This window comes from Oncorhynchus gorbuscha, unplaced genomic scaffold (genome assembly GCF_021184085.1).
Source record: "Oncorhynchus gorbuscha isolate QuinsamMale2020 ecotype Even-year unplaced genomic scaffold, OgorEven_v1.0 Un_scaffold_308, whole genome shotgun sequence".
NCBI classification, from domain to species: domain Eukaryota; kingdom Metazoa; phylum Chordata; class Actinopteri; order Salmoniformes; family Salmonidae; genus Oncorhynchus; species Oncorhynchus gorbuscha.
In genome coordinates, this window is record NW_025745169.1 from 654,204 (window position 1) to 672,071 (window position 17,868).

The window sequence follows — 17,868 nt, forward strand, 5'->3', positions numbered from 1 at the left end:
GGTTAAGGGAGGTAATGTTAGGGTTAAGGGAGGTAATGTTAGGGTTACTTATTATTTCCACGCAATTTGCTGGTGACAAATAAATCCTGCTTTAGTCACAAAGCACTTCTGTAACAGCATAATCCCCAACATGAAAACTGAGTTCTCCTCTCGTCTAATACGACGCTCGTTGAATTATTCAAGCGTGGCTGCTTTCATTTACAGAAAGGCATTTCCTATTTAATTAGTTGGATTGTTTCATGTCCTTTCATAAAAGACCACTTACATTTTGAATATTGAAATTATCTCAATTAATAAGCAAAGGCTTTTTGGCTTAATAACTTAAATAACTTTTCTAAATGTCTTCTGAACTTTGTTATCCACCGTAATGAAGGCCTATCAAAGTTGGCTACAGTTTCGAAAGCGTTCGGGCAAAATGAAATAAATATTTCAAACATTCACAAGAAAGAATGATTTTTAATGCGACCGCTGTGAATGGGAATCCGTCTTTAAATGAAATGTGTTTCCATGAAATCGTTAGTGTGTTAGGGATTTAAACAGATGCAAATGACAATCATGAATACTTTATTGACAGTATTAGTACTTCGTATAGCGAATGGTTGAGGTGAACGTCTAGGTTGGGGGTCTATGTTTTTGAAATCCAACTCCTTAAATAGCGTCGTGTCTCATTTCAATTTGATCAGAGTCTTTTAAAACTTAAAAGGACTATGTCAATGTACTGCATCACTGTGTCTCGCACGGCACCCTATGCCCTATGTAGTGAACTACTTTTCACCAGAGCCTTATGGGTCCTGTTCAAATATAGTGGATATAATATAGGGTGCCATTTTGGATGCACTGTTTCTCTGATTGGTCGAGTTTCAGCCTGCAGTTATAATATGAATCAAAACCTAGTCTATTGTGTGACATATACAGTGGGGCAAAAAAGTATTTAGTCAGTCACCAATTGTGCAAGTTCTCCCACGTAAAAAGATGAGAGAGGCCTGTAATTTTCATCATAGGTACGTACACTTCAACTATGACAGACAAAATTAGGAAAAAAATCCAGGAAATCACATTGTAGGATTTTTTATGAATTTATTTGCAAATTATGGTGGAAAATAAGTATTTGGTCACCTACAAACAAACAAGATTTCTGGCTCTCACTGACCTGTATCTTCTTCTTTAAGAGGCTCCTCTGTCCTCCACTCGTTACCTGTATTAATGGCACCTGTTTGAACTTGTTATCAGTATAAAAGACACCTGTCCACAACCTCAAACAGTCACACTCCAAACTCCACTATGGCCAAGACCAAAGAGCTGTCAAAGGACACCAGAAACAAAATTGCAGACCTGCACCAGGCTGGGAAGACTGAATCTGCAATAGGTAAGCAGCTTGGTTTGAAGAAATCAACTGTGGGAGCAATTATTAGGAAATGGAAGACATACAAGACCACTGATAACCTCCTCGACCTGGGGCTCCATGCAAGATCTCACCCTGTGGGGTCAAAATGATCACAAGAACGGTGAGCAAAAATCCCAGAACCACACAGGGGGACCTAGTGAATGACCTGCAGAGAGCTGGGACCAAAGTAACAAAGCCTACCATCAGTAACACATTACGCCGCCAGGGACTCAAATCCTGCAGTGCCAGATGTCCCCCTGCTTAAGCCAGTACATGTCCAGGCCCGTCTGAAGTTTACTAGAGAGCATTTGGATGATCCAGAAGAAGATTGGGAGAATGTCATAAGGTCAGATGAAACCAAAATATAACTTTTTGGTAAAAACTCAACTTGTCGTGTTTAGAGGACAAAGAATGCTGAGTTGCATCCAAAAACACCATACCTACTGTGAAGCATGGGGGTGGAATCATCATGCTTTGGGGCTGTTTTTCTGCAAAGGAACCAGGACGACTGATCCGTGTAAAGGAAAGAATGAATGGGGCCATGTATCGTGAGATTTTGAGTGAAAACTCCTTCCATCAGCAAGGGCATTGAAGATGAAACGTGGCTGGGTCTTTCAGCATGACAATGATCCCAAACACACCGCCCGGGCAACGAAGGAGTGGCTTCGTAAGAAGCATTTCAAGGTCCTGGAGTGGCCTAGCCAGTCTCCAGATCTCAACCCCATAGAAAATCTTTGGAGGGAGTTGAAAGTCCGTGTTGCCCAGCAACAGCCCCAAAACATCACTGCTCTAGAGGGGATCTGCATGGAGGAATGGGCCAAAATACCAGCAACAGTGTGTGAAAACCTTGTGAAGACTTACAGAAAACGTTTGACCTCTGTCATTGCCAACAAAGGGTAAATAACAAAGTATTGAGATAAACGTTTGTTATTGACCAAATACTTATTTTACACCATAATTTGCAAACAAATTCATTAAAAATCCTACAATGTGATTTTCTGGATTTTTTCCCCTAATTTTGTCTGTCATAGTTGAAGTGTACCTATGATGAAAATTACAGGCCTCTCTCATCTTTTTAAGTGGCAAAACTTGCACAAATGGTGGCTGACTAAATACTTTTTTTGCCCCACTGTATATATATATATATATATATATTTATTTATATACATTTATTATTTACATTTTTTAAAATGTAACCTTTGTTTAAGTCAGTTAAAGATCAAATTCTTATTCACAATGACGGCCTACACGGGCCCGGGTGACGCTGGACCAATTGTGCGGACTCCTAATCACGGCCGGTTGTGATACAGCCTGGATTCGAACCATGGTGTCTGTAGTGACGCGTCTAGCACTGAGATGCAGTGCCTTAGACCACTGCGCCACTCTGGAGCCCTATAGAGAGGATACACTATAAATAATCTATTTTACCTCAATGTGATTAACATTAGTCAGTATCCAACATACAGATCACAAACACAATTTTTTTATTTCAACACCTTGATGTCAGCCACTCAATCAAACAAGGCCATTGTTGTTTCAATGACAATGGCGAAAGTCCAACTTCCACACTCTCTCCCTCCATCATCTCTCCTCCTTGACTTGGAAATCGATGTGTTTGAGTGGTCGAGGAAGTTGTCAATTCGTTAGTAGGCAAACGGAAGACTGTCATCCCCTCCTCGATAGCCTCCTTTGGCGAGGAAGCACAGGTGCATCCTACCTGAGTCCTTCGTGGAAGACTTCTGCCACACCCCCTTTGAATCAACTATAGTTTTATTGAAGGAGAACAGCATGCCAACATGTAAAAAAACATATTCTACTCATCTTTTATCCATGAAATGTCTTCCCGACTGGTTACATTGGTTTGGATCCCTTTATACATTTATTGTGGGATTCCACCCTGTAAATATCATTGACCTGATGACGCCCGATTGACAGGAGACTCTCATTTCATATGAGAGTCCATTTCCTCTCCTCGCCACCTCTCCTCGATTACCTTTGCTCTTTTCCCAAAAAAGAGGACAGAGAGGAGGAGAGAGGAGGAGCGAGGAGGAGGGGGAGGAGAGAGGAGAGAGAAGGAGGGAGGAGAGAGGAGGAGGGGGAGGAGAGAGGAGGAGGGAGGAGGGTGTGGAGGAGGAGTGGGAGGAGAGAGAGGAGGAGGGAGGAGAGAGGAGGGGGGGAGAGAGGAGGAGGGAGGAGGGTGAGGAGAGAGGAGGGAGGAGAGAGGAGGAGGGAGGAGGAGGGTGAGGAGAGAGGACTCAGGAGTTGAGCGAATCCAATGGAGAAAAGGCCACTGTCTGCACTGCCTCATCTGTCACTTGTCAGCAGGCAGTTAGACGATGTGAATGAGACGATTGAGTTGAGGTTAATGGAGGCACAGGCCATAACAGACACATCGCCTGCATCCCAAATGGCACCCTATTCCCTACATAGTGCACTACTTTAGACCCAGGGTTGGCACCCTATTCCCTACATAGTGCACTACTTTAGACCCAGGGCTGGCACCCTATTCCCTACATAGTGCACTACTTTAGACCAGGGCTGGCACCCTATTCCCTACATAGTGCACTACTTTAGACCAGGGTTGGCACCCTATTCCCTACATAGTGCACTACTTTAGACCAGGGTTGGCACCCTATTCCCTACATAGTGCACTACTTTAGACCAGGGCTGGCACCCTATTCCCTACATAGTGCACTACTTTAGACCAGGGTTGGCACCCTGTTCCTACATAGTGCACTACTTTAGACCAGGGTTGGCACCCTATTCCCTACATAGTGCAGTACTTTAGACCAGGGCTGGCACCCTATTCCCTACATAGTGCACTACTTTAGACCAGGGTTGGCACCCTGTTCCCTACATAGTGCACTACTTTAGACCAGGGTTGGCACCCTATTCCCTACATAGTGCACTACTTTAGACCAGGGTTGGCACCCTGTTCCCTACATAGTGCACTACTTTAGACCAGGGTTGGCACCCTATTCCCTACATAGTGCAGTACTTTAGACCAGGGCTGGCACCCTATTCCCTACATAGTGCACTACTTTAGACCAGGGTTGGCACCCTGTTCCCTACATAGTGCACTACTTTAGACCAGGTTTGGCACCCTATTCCCTACATAGTGCACTACTTTAGACCAGGGTTGGCACCCTATTCCCTACATAGTGCACTACTTTAGACCAGGGCTGGCACCCTACTCCCCACATAGTGCACTACTTTAGAGCAGGGTTGGCACCCTGTTCCCTACATAGTGCACTACTTTAGACCAGGGTTGGCACCCTATTCTACATAGTGCACTACTTTAGACCAGGGCTGGCACCCTATTCCCTACATAGTGCACTACTTTAGACCAGGGTTGGCACCCTATTCCCTACATAGTGCACTACTTTAGACCAGGGCTGGCACCCTATTCCCTACATAGTGCACTACTTTAGACCAGGGTTGGCACCCTGTTCCCTACATAGTGCACTACTTTAGACCAGGGTTGGCACCCTATTCCCTACATAGTGCACTACTTTAGACCAGGGTTGGCACCCTATTCCCTACATAGTGCACTACTTTAGACCAGGGTTGGCACCCTATTCCCTACATAGTGCACTACTTTAGACCAGGGCTGGCACCCTATTCCCTACATAGTGCACTACTTTAGACCAGGGCTGGCACCCTATTCCCTACATAGTGCACTACTTTAGACCAGGGTTGGCACCCTATTCCCTACATAGTGCACTACTTTAGACAAGGGTTGGCACCCTATTCCCTACATAGTGCACTACTTTAGACCAGGGTTGGCACCCTATTCCCTACATAGTGCACTACTTTAGACCAGGGTTGGCACCCTATTCCCTACATAGTGCACTACTTTAGACCAGGGTTGGCACCTATTCCCTACATAGTGCACTACTTTAGACCAGGGTTGGCACCCTATTCCCTACATAGTGCACTACTTTAGACCAGGGCTGGCACCCTATTCCCTACATAGTGCACTACTTTAGACCAGGGCTGGCACCCTATTCCCTACATAGTGCACTACTTTAGACCAGGGTTGGCACCCTGTTCCCTACATAGTGCACTACTTTAGACCAGGGTTGGCAACCTATTCCCTACATAGTGCACTACTTTAGACCAGGGTTGGCACCCTATTCCCTACATAGTGCACTACTTTAGACCAGGGCTGGCACCCTATTCCCTACATAGTGCACTACTTTAGACCAGGGTTGGCACCCTATTCCCTACATAGTGCACTACTTTAGACCAGGGTTGGCACCCTATTCCCTACATAGTGCACTACTTTAGACCAGGGTTGGCACCCTATTCCCTACATAGTGCACTACTTTAGACCAGGGTTGGCACCCTATTCCCTACATAGTGCACTACTTTAGACCAGGGTTGGCACCCTATTCCCTACATAGTGCACTACTTTAGACCAGGGTTGGCACCCTATTCCCTACATAGTGCACTACTTTAGACCAGGGCTGGCACCCTATTGCCTACATAGTGCACTACTTTAGACCAGGGCTGGCACCCTGTTCCCTACATAGTGCACTACTTTAGACCAGGGTTGGCACCCTATTCCCTACATAGTGCACTACTTTAGACCAGGGTTGGCACCCTATTCCCTACATAGTGCACTACTTTAGACCAGGGCTGGCACCCTATTCCCTACATAGTGCACTACTTTTGACCAGGGCTGGCACCCTATTCCCTACATAGTGCACTACTTTAGACCAGGGTTGGCACCCTATTCCCAACATAGTGCACTACTTTAGACCAGGGTTGGCACCCTATTCCCTACATAGTGCACTACTTTAGACCAGGGCTGGCACCCTATTCCTACATAGTGCACTACTTTAGACCAGGGCTGGCACCCTATTCCCTACATAGTGCACTACTTTAGACCAGGGCTGGCACCCTATTCCCTACATAGTGCACTACTTTAGACCAGGGCTGGCACCCTATTCCCTACATAGTGCACTACTTTAGACCAGGGTTGGCACCCTATTCCCTACATAGTGCACTACTTTAGACCAGGGCTGGCACCCTATTCCCTACATAGTGCACTACTTTTGACTGGAGCAGTATATAGGCTGCCGTTTGAGACTCAGCCATCATCACAATCTGAAGTTCAACAGGATCCACAACCTACAGTATAGAGTCCACTAGATGACTGAACAATGCTGTTATAATCATTATGGAGAATAGTCCACTAGATGAATGAACAATGCTGTTATAATCATTATGGAGAATAGTCCACTAGCTGACTGAACAATGCTGTTATAATCATTATGGAGAGAGAATAGTCCACTAGATGACTGAACAATGCTGTTATAATCATTATGGAGGGAGAATAGTCCACTAGATGACTGAACAATGCTGCTATAATCATTATGGAGAATAGTTCACTAGCTGACTGAACAATGCTGTTATAATCATTATGGAGAATAGTCCACTAGATGACTGAACAATGCTGTTATAATCATTATGGAGAATAGTCCACTAGATGACTGAACAATGCTGTTATAATCATTATGGAGAGAATAGTTCACTAGCTGACTGAACAATGCTGTTATAATCATTATGGAGAATAGTCCACTAGCTGACTGAACAATGCTGCTATAATCATTATGGAGAATAGTTCACTAGCTGACTGAACAATGCTGTTATAATCATTATGGAGAGAGAATAGTCCACTAGATGACTGAACAATGCTGTTATAATCATTATGGAGAATAGTTCACTAGCTGACTGAACAATGCTGTTATAATCATTATGGAGAATAGTCCACTAGCTGACTGAACAATGCTGTTATAATCATTATGGAGAATAGTCCACTAGATGACTGAACAATGCTGCTATAATCATTATGGAGAATAGTCCACTAGATGACTGAACAATGCTGCTATAATCATTATGGAGAATAGTTCACTAGCTGACTGAACAATGCTGCTATAATCATTATGGAGAGAGAATAGTTCACTAGATGACTGAACAATGCTGTTATAATCATTATGGAGAGAGAATAGTTCACTAGCTGACTGAACAATGCTGTTATAATCATTATGGAGAATAGTCCACTAGCTGACTGAACAATGCTGCTATAATCATTATGGAGAGAGAATAGTTCACTAGCTGACTGAACAATGCTGTTATAATCATTATGGAGAATAGTCCACTAGCTGACTGAACAATGCTGTTATAATCATTATGGAGAGAGAATAGTTCACTAGATGACTGAACAATGCTGCTATAATCATTATGGAGAATAGGTCACTAGATGACTGAACAATGCTGCTATAATCATTATGGAGAATAGTCCACTAGATGACTGAACAATGCTGTTATAATCATTATGGAGAGAGAATAGTTCACTAGATGACTGAACAATGCTGCTATAATCATTATGGAGAGAGAATAGTTCACTAGATGACTGAACAATGCTGCTATAATCATTATGGAGAATAGTCCACTAGATGACTGAACAATGCTGTTATAATCATTATGGAGAATAGTTCACTAGATGACTGAACAATGCTGTTATAATCATTATGGAGAGAGAATAGTTCACTAGATGACTGAACAATGCTGCTATAATCATTATGGAGAGAGAATAGTTCACTAGCTGACTGAACAATGCTGTTATAATCATTATGGAGAGAGAATAGTCCACTAGATGACTGAACAATGCTGCTATAATCATTATGAGGAATAGTTCACTAGATGACTGAACAATGCTGTTATAATCATTATGAGGAATAGTTCACTAGATGACTGAACAATGCTGTTATAATCATTATGGGAGAGAGAATAGTTCACTAGCTGACTGAACAATGCTGTTATAATCATTATGGAGAGAGAATAGTCCACTAGATGACTGAACAATGCTGTTATAATCATTATGGAGAATAGTTCACTAGATGACTGAACAATGCTGTTATAATCATTATGGAGAATAGTTCACTAGATGACTGAACAATGCTGTTATAATCATTATGGAGAGAGAATAGTCCACTAGCTGACTGAACAATGCTGTTATAATCATTATGGAGAATAGTTCACAAGATGACTGAACAATGCTGTTATAATCATTATGGAGAATAGTCCACTAGCTGACTGAACAATGCTGTTATAATCATTATGGAGAATAGTCCACTAGCTGACTGAACAATGCTGTTATAATCATTATGGAGAATAGTCCACTAGATGACTGAACAATGCTGTTATAATCATTATGGAGAATAGTCCACTAGATGACTGAACAATGCTGTTATAATCATTATGGAGAGAGAATAGTCCACTAGATGACTGAACAATGCTGTTATAATCATTATGGAGAATAGTCCACTAGCTGACTGAACAATGCTGTTATAATCATTATGGAGAGAGAATAGTTCACTAGATGACTGAACAATGCTGTTATAATCATTATGGAGAATAGTCCACTAGCTGACTGAACAATGCTGTTATAATCATTATGGAGAATAGTTCACTAGATGACTGAACAATGCTGTTATAATCATTATGGAGAGAGAATAGTTCACTAGATGACTGAACAATGCTGTTATAATCATTATGGAGAATAGTCCACTAGCTGACTGAACAATGCTGTTATAATCATTATGGAGAATAGTTCACTAGATGACTGAACAATGCTGTTATAATCATTATGGAGAGAGAATAGTCCACTAGATGACTGAACAATGCTGTTATAATCATTATGGAGAGAGAATAGTTCACTAGCTGACTGAACAATGCTGCTATAATCATTATGGAGAATAGTTCACTAGCTGACTGAACAATGCTGTTATAATCATTATGGAGAATAGTCCACTAGATGACTGAACAATGCTGTTATAATCATTATGGAGAGAGAATAGTTCACTAGCTGACTGAACAATGCTGTTATAATCATTATGGAGAATAGTCCACTAGCTGACTGAACAATGCTGTTATAATCATTATGGAGAATAGTTCACTAGATGACTGAACAATGCTGTTATAATCATTATGGAGAATAGTTCACTAGATGACTGAACAATGCTGTTATAATCATTATGGAGAATAGTTCACTAGATGACTGAACAATGCTGTTATAATCATTATGGAGAATAGTTCACTAGCTGACTGAACAATGCTGCTATAATCATTATGGAGAATAGTTCACTAGATGACTGAACAATGCTGCTATAATCATTATGGAAAATAGTTCACTAGATGACTGAACAATGCTGTTATAATCATTATGGAGAATAATCCACTAGATGACTGAACAATGCTGTTATAATCATTATGGAGAATAGTCCACTAGATGACTGAACAATGCTGTTATAATCATTATGGAGAATAATCCACTAGCTGACTGAACAATGCTGCTATAATCATTATGGAGAGAGAATAGTTCACTAGATGACTGAACAATGCTGTTATAATCATTATGGAGAATAGTCCACTAGATGACTGAACAATGCTGTTATAATCATTATGGAGAATAGTCCACTAGATGACTGAACAATGCTGTTATAATCATTATGGAGAATAGTCCACTAGATGACTGAACAATGCTGTTATAATCATTATGGAGAGAGAATAGTCCACTAGATGACTGAACAATGCTGTTATAATCATTATGGAGAGAGAATAGTCCACTAGCTGACTGAACAATGCTGTTATAATCATTATGGAGAGAGAATAGTTCACTAGATGACTGAACAATGCTCCTATAATCATTATGGAGAATAGTTCACTAGCTGACTGAACAATGCTGTTATAATCATTATGGAGAATAGTCCACTAGATGACTGAACAATGCTCCTAATGTCATGATGGTTAATGAACAGTACAGTTGTCTAGGTGGCCGATTTAATGCTCCTAATGTCATCATCAGTATGGATAGTTAAAGGTACAATAGAAGACTCACAGTAGAGAAGGTGGCTGATTTAATGCTCCTAATGTCATCATCAGTATGGATAGTTAAAGGTACAATAGAAGACTCACAGTAGAGAAGGTGGCTGATTTAATGCTCCTAATGTCATCATCAGTATGGATAGTTAAAGGTACAATAGAAGACGCACAGTAGAGAAGGTGGCTGATTTAATGCTCCTAATGTCATCACCAGTATGGATAGTTAAAGGTACAATAGAAGACTCACAGTAGAGAAGGTGGCTGATTTAATGCTCCTAATGTCATCATCAGTATGGATAGTTAAAGGTACAATAGAAGACTCACAGTAGAGAAGGTGGCTGATTTAATGCTCCTAATGTCATCATCAGTATGGATAGTTAAAGGTACAATAGAAGACTCACAGTAGAGAAGGTGGCTGATTTAATGCTCCTAATGTCATCATCAGTATGGATAGTTAAAGGTACAATAGAAGACTCACAGTAGAGAAGGTGGCTGATTTAATGCTCCTAATGTCATGATGGTTAATGAACAGTACAGTTGTCTAGGTGGCTGGAACAACTCAGTAAGTAATAATGTCCATAGCTAGTGTTATTATAGATAATGAAGAGGTGGTGGCTGAGCAGAACAATACACCTCAATGTCATTATCCGCTGGAATTCCTGCCTTCACAACTTTAACTTCCCGACTGCTCTTAGCCTCACAGCAGCAATATGCCTGCTTGCCTAACTACCTGTCTTCACAACCAAGCTAGGCTAGCTGGGGTTGTGAAGGCAGGAAGCTAGGCTAGCAGGGGTTGTGAAGGCAGGGAGCAAGGCTAGCAGGGTTTTTAAGGCAGGGAGCAAGGCTAGCAGGGGTTTTTAAGGCAGGAAGCTAGGCTAGCAGGGGTTGTGAAGGCAGGAAGTTAGGCTAGCAGGGGTTGTGAAGGCAGGGAGCAAGGCTAGCAGGGGTTTTTAAGGCAGGGAGCTAGGCTAGCAGGGGTTGTGAAGGCAGGGAGCAAGGCTAGCAGGGGTTTTTAAGGCAGGGAGCAAGGCTAGCAGGGGTTTTTAAGGCAGGAAGCTAGGCTAGCAGGGGTTGTGAAGGCAGGAAGTTAGGCTAGCAGGGGTTGTGAAGGCAGGAATCTAGGCTAGCAGGGGTTGTGAAGGCAGGAAGCTAGGATAGCAGGGGTTGTGAAGGCAGGACGTTAGGCTAGCAAGGGTTGTGAAGGCAGGAAGCTAGGCTAGCAGGGGTTGTGAAGGCAGGAAGTTAGGCTAGCAGGGGTTGTGAAGACAGGAAGCTAGGCTAGCAGGGGTTGTGAAGGCAGGAATTTAGGCTAGCAGGGGTTGTGAAGGCAGGAAGTTAGGCTAGCAGGGGTTGTGAAGGCAGGACGCTAGGATAGCAGGGGTTGTGAAGGCAGGAAGCTAGGGTAACAGGGTTTGTGAAGGCAGGGAGCTAGGCTAGCAGGGGTTTTTAAGGCAGGAATCTAGGCTAGCAGGGGTTGTGAAGGCAGGAAGTTAGGCTAGCAGGGGTTGTGAAGGCAGGAATCTAGGCTAGCAGGGGTTGTGAAGGCAGGAAGCTAGGATAGCAGGGGTTGTGAAGGCAGGAAGTTAGGCTAGCAGGGGTTGTGAAGGCAGGAAGCTAGGCTAGCAGGGGTTGTGAAGGCAGGAAGTTAGGCTAGCAGGGGTTGTGAAGGCAGGAAGCTAGGCTAGCAGGGGTTGTGAAGACAGGAAGCTAGGCTAGCAGGGGTTGTGAAGGCAGGAATTTAGGCTAGCAGGGGTTGTGAAGGCAGGAAGTTAGGCTAGCAGGGGTTGTGAAGGCAGGAAGTTAAGTTAGCAGGGGTTTCGAAGACAGACTGCTGTTGTGAGTCTAAGAGCAGGCAGGAAATTAGGCTTGCAGGGGTTGTGTAGGCAGGAAGTTAAGTTAGCAGGGAATTTAAAGACAGACTGCTCTAAGAGCAGGCAAGAAATTAGGTTAGCAGGAGTTGTGAAGGCAGGAAACTGCTGTGAGTCTAAGAACCAACCACAGCTACAGGAGAGGAGCCTATAGGTTTTGTGCAGGTGCTACTCCTCCTACGCCCAGTAGAAATAATCTAAACACAGCTGCTTGCAAGGAGAAATGACAGCTATTTCTCATAAACTCTCTCTCTCTCTCTCTCTCTCTCTCTCTCTCTCTCTCTCTCTCTCTCTCTCTCTCTCTCTCTCTCTCTCTCTCTCTCTCTCTCTCTCTCTCTCTCTCTCTCTCTCTCTCTCTCTCTCTCTCTCTCTCTCTCTCTCTCTCTCTCTCTCTCTCTCTCTCTCTCTGCAGCCATTCTGGTAAATTGAGCAAGGTGTATGATCAGAAAGATTTTATCCTCTGCGTTCGGCTCCGTTTCCAGGGCAATATGTAACGTTTGATGCCCGATGGAGGTTGGTGGCGTACAATCTTATCAAGAGAAGGAGGCTGGCTACACTCTGAAATGTTTTTATCACAGAGTCAACAACATAACACATCTCTCAAAGGACGATCTTTGCTAGCCGGCGTGGCTGCACTTCATCAATCAGCCCCAAGGCACAATCGCAATCTCCTTTCACTTTTATAGTGTTGGAATGGAACCAATACCATCTGCGTATTTTAAATGTGGCCCATTGTACTGTAACATAGGAGTTTTGGGAAAGTATAGAACGAAATAAACATGGTTTTGATGTCACAAAGTGCTGAGTATTAGCTCAGTACCTTTAGCTAACAAAGTATCTTTAGCTGTGCCAAATCCTCTTTTGAAAAGTGTGAGCGAGCCAGATACTTTAGTATGTATATACCTCCATATAGGGCTCTGCATAAACCTACTTTAGAATGATCTCACATGTATAATGGATTGAGTCATGTAGGATGCATCATTAACCTACTTCAGAATGAACTCACATGTATAATGGATTGAGTCATGTAGGATACATCATTAAACTACTTTAGAATGAACTCACATTTATAATGGATTGAATCATATAGGGCTCTGTATAAACCTACTTTAGAATGATCTCACATGTATAATGGATTGAGTCATGTAGGATTAAGTCATGTAGGATAACATCATAAACCTACTTTAGAATAAATTCACATTTATAATGGATTAAGTCATGTAGGATACATCATAAACCTACTTTAGAATGATGTCACATGTATAATGGATTAAGTCATGTAGGATACATACTTTAGAATGATCTCACATGTATAATGGATTAAGTCATGTAGGATACATACTTTAGAATGATCTCACATGTATAATGGATTAAGTCATGTAGGATACATACTTTAGAATGATCTCACATGTATAATGGATTAAGTCATGTAGGATACATCATAAACCTACTTTAGAATGATCTCACATGTATAATGGATTAAGTCATGTAGGATACATACTTTAGAATGATGTCACATGTATAATGGATTAAGTCATGTAGGATACATACTTTAGAATGATGTCACATGTATAATGGATTAAGTCATGTAGGATACATACTTTAGAATGATCTCACATGTATAATGGATTAAGTCATGTAGGATACATACTTTAGAATGATCTCACATGTATAATGGATTGTCATGTAGGATACATACTTTAGAATGATCTCACATGTATAATGGATTAAGTCATGTAGGATACATACTTTAGAATGATGTCACATGTATAATGGATTCAGTCATGTAGATACATACTTTAGAATGATCTCACATGTATAATGGATTAAGTCATGTAGGATACATACTTTAGAATGATCTCACATGTATAATGGATTAAGTCATGTAGGATACATACTTTAGAATGATCTCACATGTATAATGGATTAAGTCATGTAGGATACATACTTTAGAATGATGTCACATGTATAATGGATTCAGTCATGTAGGATACATACTTTAGAATGATCTCACATGTATAATGGATTAAGTCATGTAGGATACATACTTTAGAATGATGTCACATGTATAATGGATTAAGTCATGTAGGATACATACTTTAGAATGATCTCACATGTATAATGGATTAAGTCATGTAGGATACATACTTTAGAATGATCTCACATGTATAATGGATTAAGTCATGTAGGATACATACTTTAGAATGATCTCACATGTATAATGGATTAAGTCATGTAGGATACATACTTTAGAATGATGTCACATGTATAATGGATTAAGTCATGTAGGATACATACTTTAGAATGAACTCACATGTATAATGGATTAAGTCATGTAGGATACATACTTTAGAATGATGTCACATGTATAATGGATTAAGTCATGTAGGATACATACTTTAGAATGATGTCACATGTATAATGGATTAAGTCATGTAGGATACATACTTTAGAATGATCTCACATGTATAATGGATTAAGTCATGTAGGATACATACTTTAGAATGATGTCACATGTTCAGTACCAGTCAAAAGTTTGGACACATTTTTTGTATTCTAGAATCTTTTAACAAGGTACACCTGCTAATTGAAATGCATTCCCGGTGACTGCCTCGTGAAGCTGGTTGAGAGAATGCCAAGAGTGTGCAAAGCTGTCATCAAGGCAAAGGGTGGCTACTTTGAAGAATCTCAAATATGAAATATATTTAGACTTGTTTAACATTTTTGTGTTATTGTGTTCTGTGTTATTTCATAGTTTTGATGTCTTCACTATTCATCTACAATGTAGAAAATAGTTTTTTTTTTAAATAAAGAAAAACCCTTGAATGAGTAGGTGTGTCCAAACTTTTGACCCGGTACTGAACGTTTTGGACTTGTTAGAGATTGGCTGTACTGATACCTCAGTATACTTCAGTATCTCCTGTGTGCAGCCCAAGGCAGAGATGCAATCAGGGAGCTTGCAGCAATCCTACAGTCAGATGGGAGGGCTTATTTTGGGATATTGGTTTGGCTGGGTAAATGACAAGCTTCTACAGAGATGGTGCAGTTGCATAGCAACTGTTGGAAGGTAATTTTCAGCGAGCAGGGTTTGATATTAGGGGGTGGAAATTGGCTTTAATGGAAGTCTGGATGGGATTGGAAAGACAGATGTTTTTGGTTTCATGCCAACAAAAATAAGGGTTGAGTAGAAAACAGGTTTTTAAATAATATAAAAGGCAAGTCAACATTTGTCCTGGTAAAATTGATTTCGCTTCGCAACACATATATACAGCCATCGGATAGTGAATTATATACAGCCGTAGTATAGTGAATTATATACAGCCGTAGTATAGTGAATTATATACAGCCTTAGTATAGTGAATTATATACAGCCGTAGATAGTGAATTATATACAGCCTTAGTATAGTGAATTATATACAGCCGTAGTATAGTGAATTATATACAGCCTTAGTATAGTGAATTATATACAGCCGTAGTATAGTGAATTATATACAGCCGTAGTATAGTGAATTATATACAGCCGTAGTATAGTGAATTATATACAGCCGTAGTATAGTGAATTATATACAGCCGTAGTATAGTGAATTATATACAGCCGTAGTATAGTGAATTATATACAGCCGTAGTATAGTGAATTATATACAGCCGTAGTATAGTGAATTATATACAGCCGTAGTATAGTGAATTATATACAGCCGTAGTATAGTGAATTATATACAGCCGTAGTATAGTGAATTATATACAGCCGTAGTGTAGTGAATTATATACAGCCTTAGTATAGTGAATTATATACAGCCGTAGTATAGTGAATTATATACAGCCGTAGTATAGTGAATTATATACAGCCGTAGTGTAGTGAATTATATACAGCCGTAGTATAGTGAATTATATACAGCCGTAGTATAGTGAATTATATCCAGCCGTAGTGTAGTGAATTATATCCAGCCGTAGTGTAGTGAATTATATACAGCCGTAGTGAATTATATCCAGCCGTAGTGTAGTTAATTATATACAGCCTTAGTATAGTGAATTATATCCAGCCGTAGTGTAGTTAATTCCACTTGTTCTGTGACGAGAACAGCATATGATCATTATTCATATATCTACAGTATAAATACTAAACAGATAAAGTGGTAACTCTTGTTAAAATGGATTTTGCTGTCCAATCACTTAATACCACAGTTTAGCAAGTTCCACTTGTTCTATGGAGTGAATAAAATCATATTCATATATATCTAGAGTATGAAAATGGTCTGCAGGTTATAACTATGTAATGCTAAAGGAAATGTTAAGTTTCCCAGTTGTTTCCTCCAGTAGGGTGTAGCTGTAGATCCGTCAGGCGTAGCTGTAGGTCCAGCAGGGTGTAGCTTTAGGTCCAGTAGGGTGTAGCTTTAGGTCCAGCATGGCGTAGCTGTAGGTCCAGCAGGGTGTAGCTTTAGGTCCAGCTGGCCGTAGCTTTAGGTCCAGCAGGGCATAGCTTTAGGTCCAGCAGGGTGTAGCTTTAGTTCCAGCAGGGTGTAGCTTTAGGCCCAGCAATTTCTGGCTTTAGGTCCAGCAGCGTGTAGCTTTAGGTCCAGCAGGCCGTAGCTTTAGGTCCAGCAGGGCATAGCTTTAGGTCCAGCAGGGTGTAGCTTTAGGTCCAGCAGGGTGTAGCTTTAGGCCCAGCAATTTCTGGCTTTAGGTCCAGTAGGGTGTAGCTTTATGTCCAGCAGGGTGTAGCTTTAGGTCCAGCAGGGTGTAGCTTTAGGTCCAGTAGGGTGTAGCTGTAGGTCAGGTAGGGCGTAGCTTTAGTTCCACTAGGGTGTAGCTTTAGGTCCAGCATGGCATAGCTTTAGGTGCAGCAGGGTGTAGCTTTAGATCCAGCAGGGTATAGCTTTAGGTCCAGCAGGGTGTAGCTTTAGGTCCAGCAGGGCGTAGCTTTAGGTCCAGGAGGGTGTAGCTTTAGGTCCAGGTGTAGCTGTAGATCCGGCAGGGCGTAGCTTTAGGTCCAGTAGGGCGTAGCTTTAGGTCCAGTAGGGTGTAGCTTTAGGTCCAGAAGGGTGTAGCTTTAGGCCCAGCAATTTCTGGCTTTATGTCCAGCAGGGTGTAGCTTTAGGTCCAGTAGGGTGTAGCTGTAGGTCCGGCAGGGTGTAGCTTTAGGTCCAGCAGGGTGTAGGTTTAGGTCCAGTAGGGTGTAGCCACCACCATGGTAGCCCACACCACCACCAGCATGGTAGCCCACACCACCACCACCATGGTAGCCCACACCACCACCATGGTAGCCCACACCACCACCACCATGGTAGCCCACACCACCACCATGGTAGCCCACACCACCACCATGGTAGCCAACACCACCACCACAATGGTAGCCCACACCACCACCACCATGGTAGCCCACACCACCACCACCATGGTAGCCCACACCACCACCATGGTAGCCCACACCACCACCATGGTAGCCCACACCACCACCACCATGGTAGCCCACACCACCACCATGGTAGCCCACACCACCACCATGGTAGCCCACACCACCACCGTGGTAGCCCACACCACCACCACTAATCTATAATAATACCAACCCAAGGGGCTTCGAGGGGCCTGGTTAATACCAACCCAAGGGGCTTTGAGGGGCCAGGTTAATACCAACCCAAGGGGCTTCGAGGGGCCAGGTTAATACCAACCCAAGGGGCTTCGAGGGGCCTGGTTAATACCAACCCAAGGGGCTTCGAGGGGCCAGGT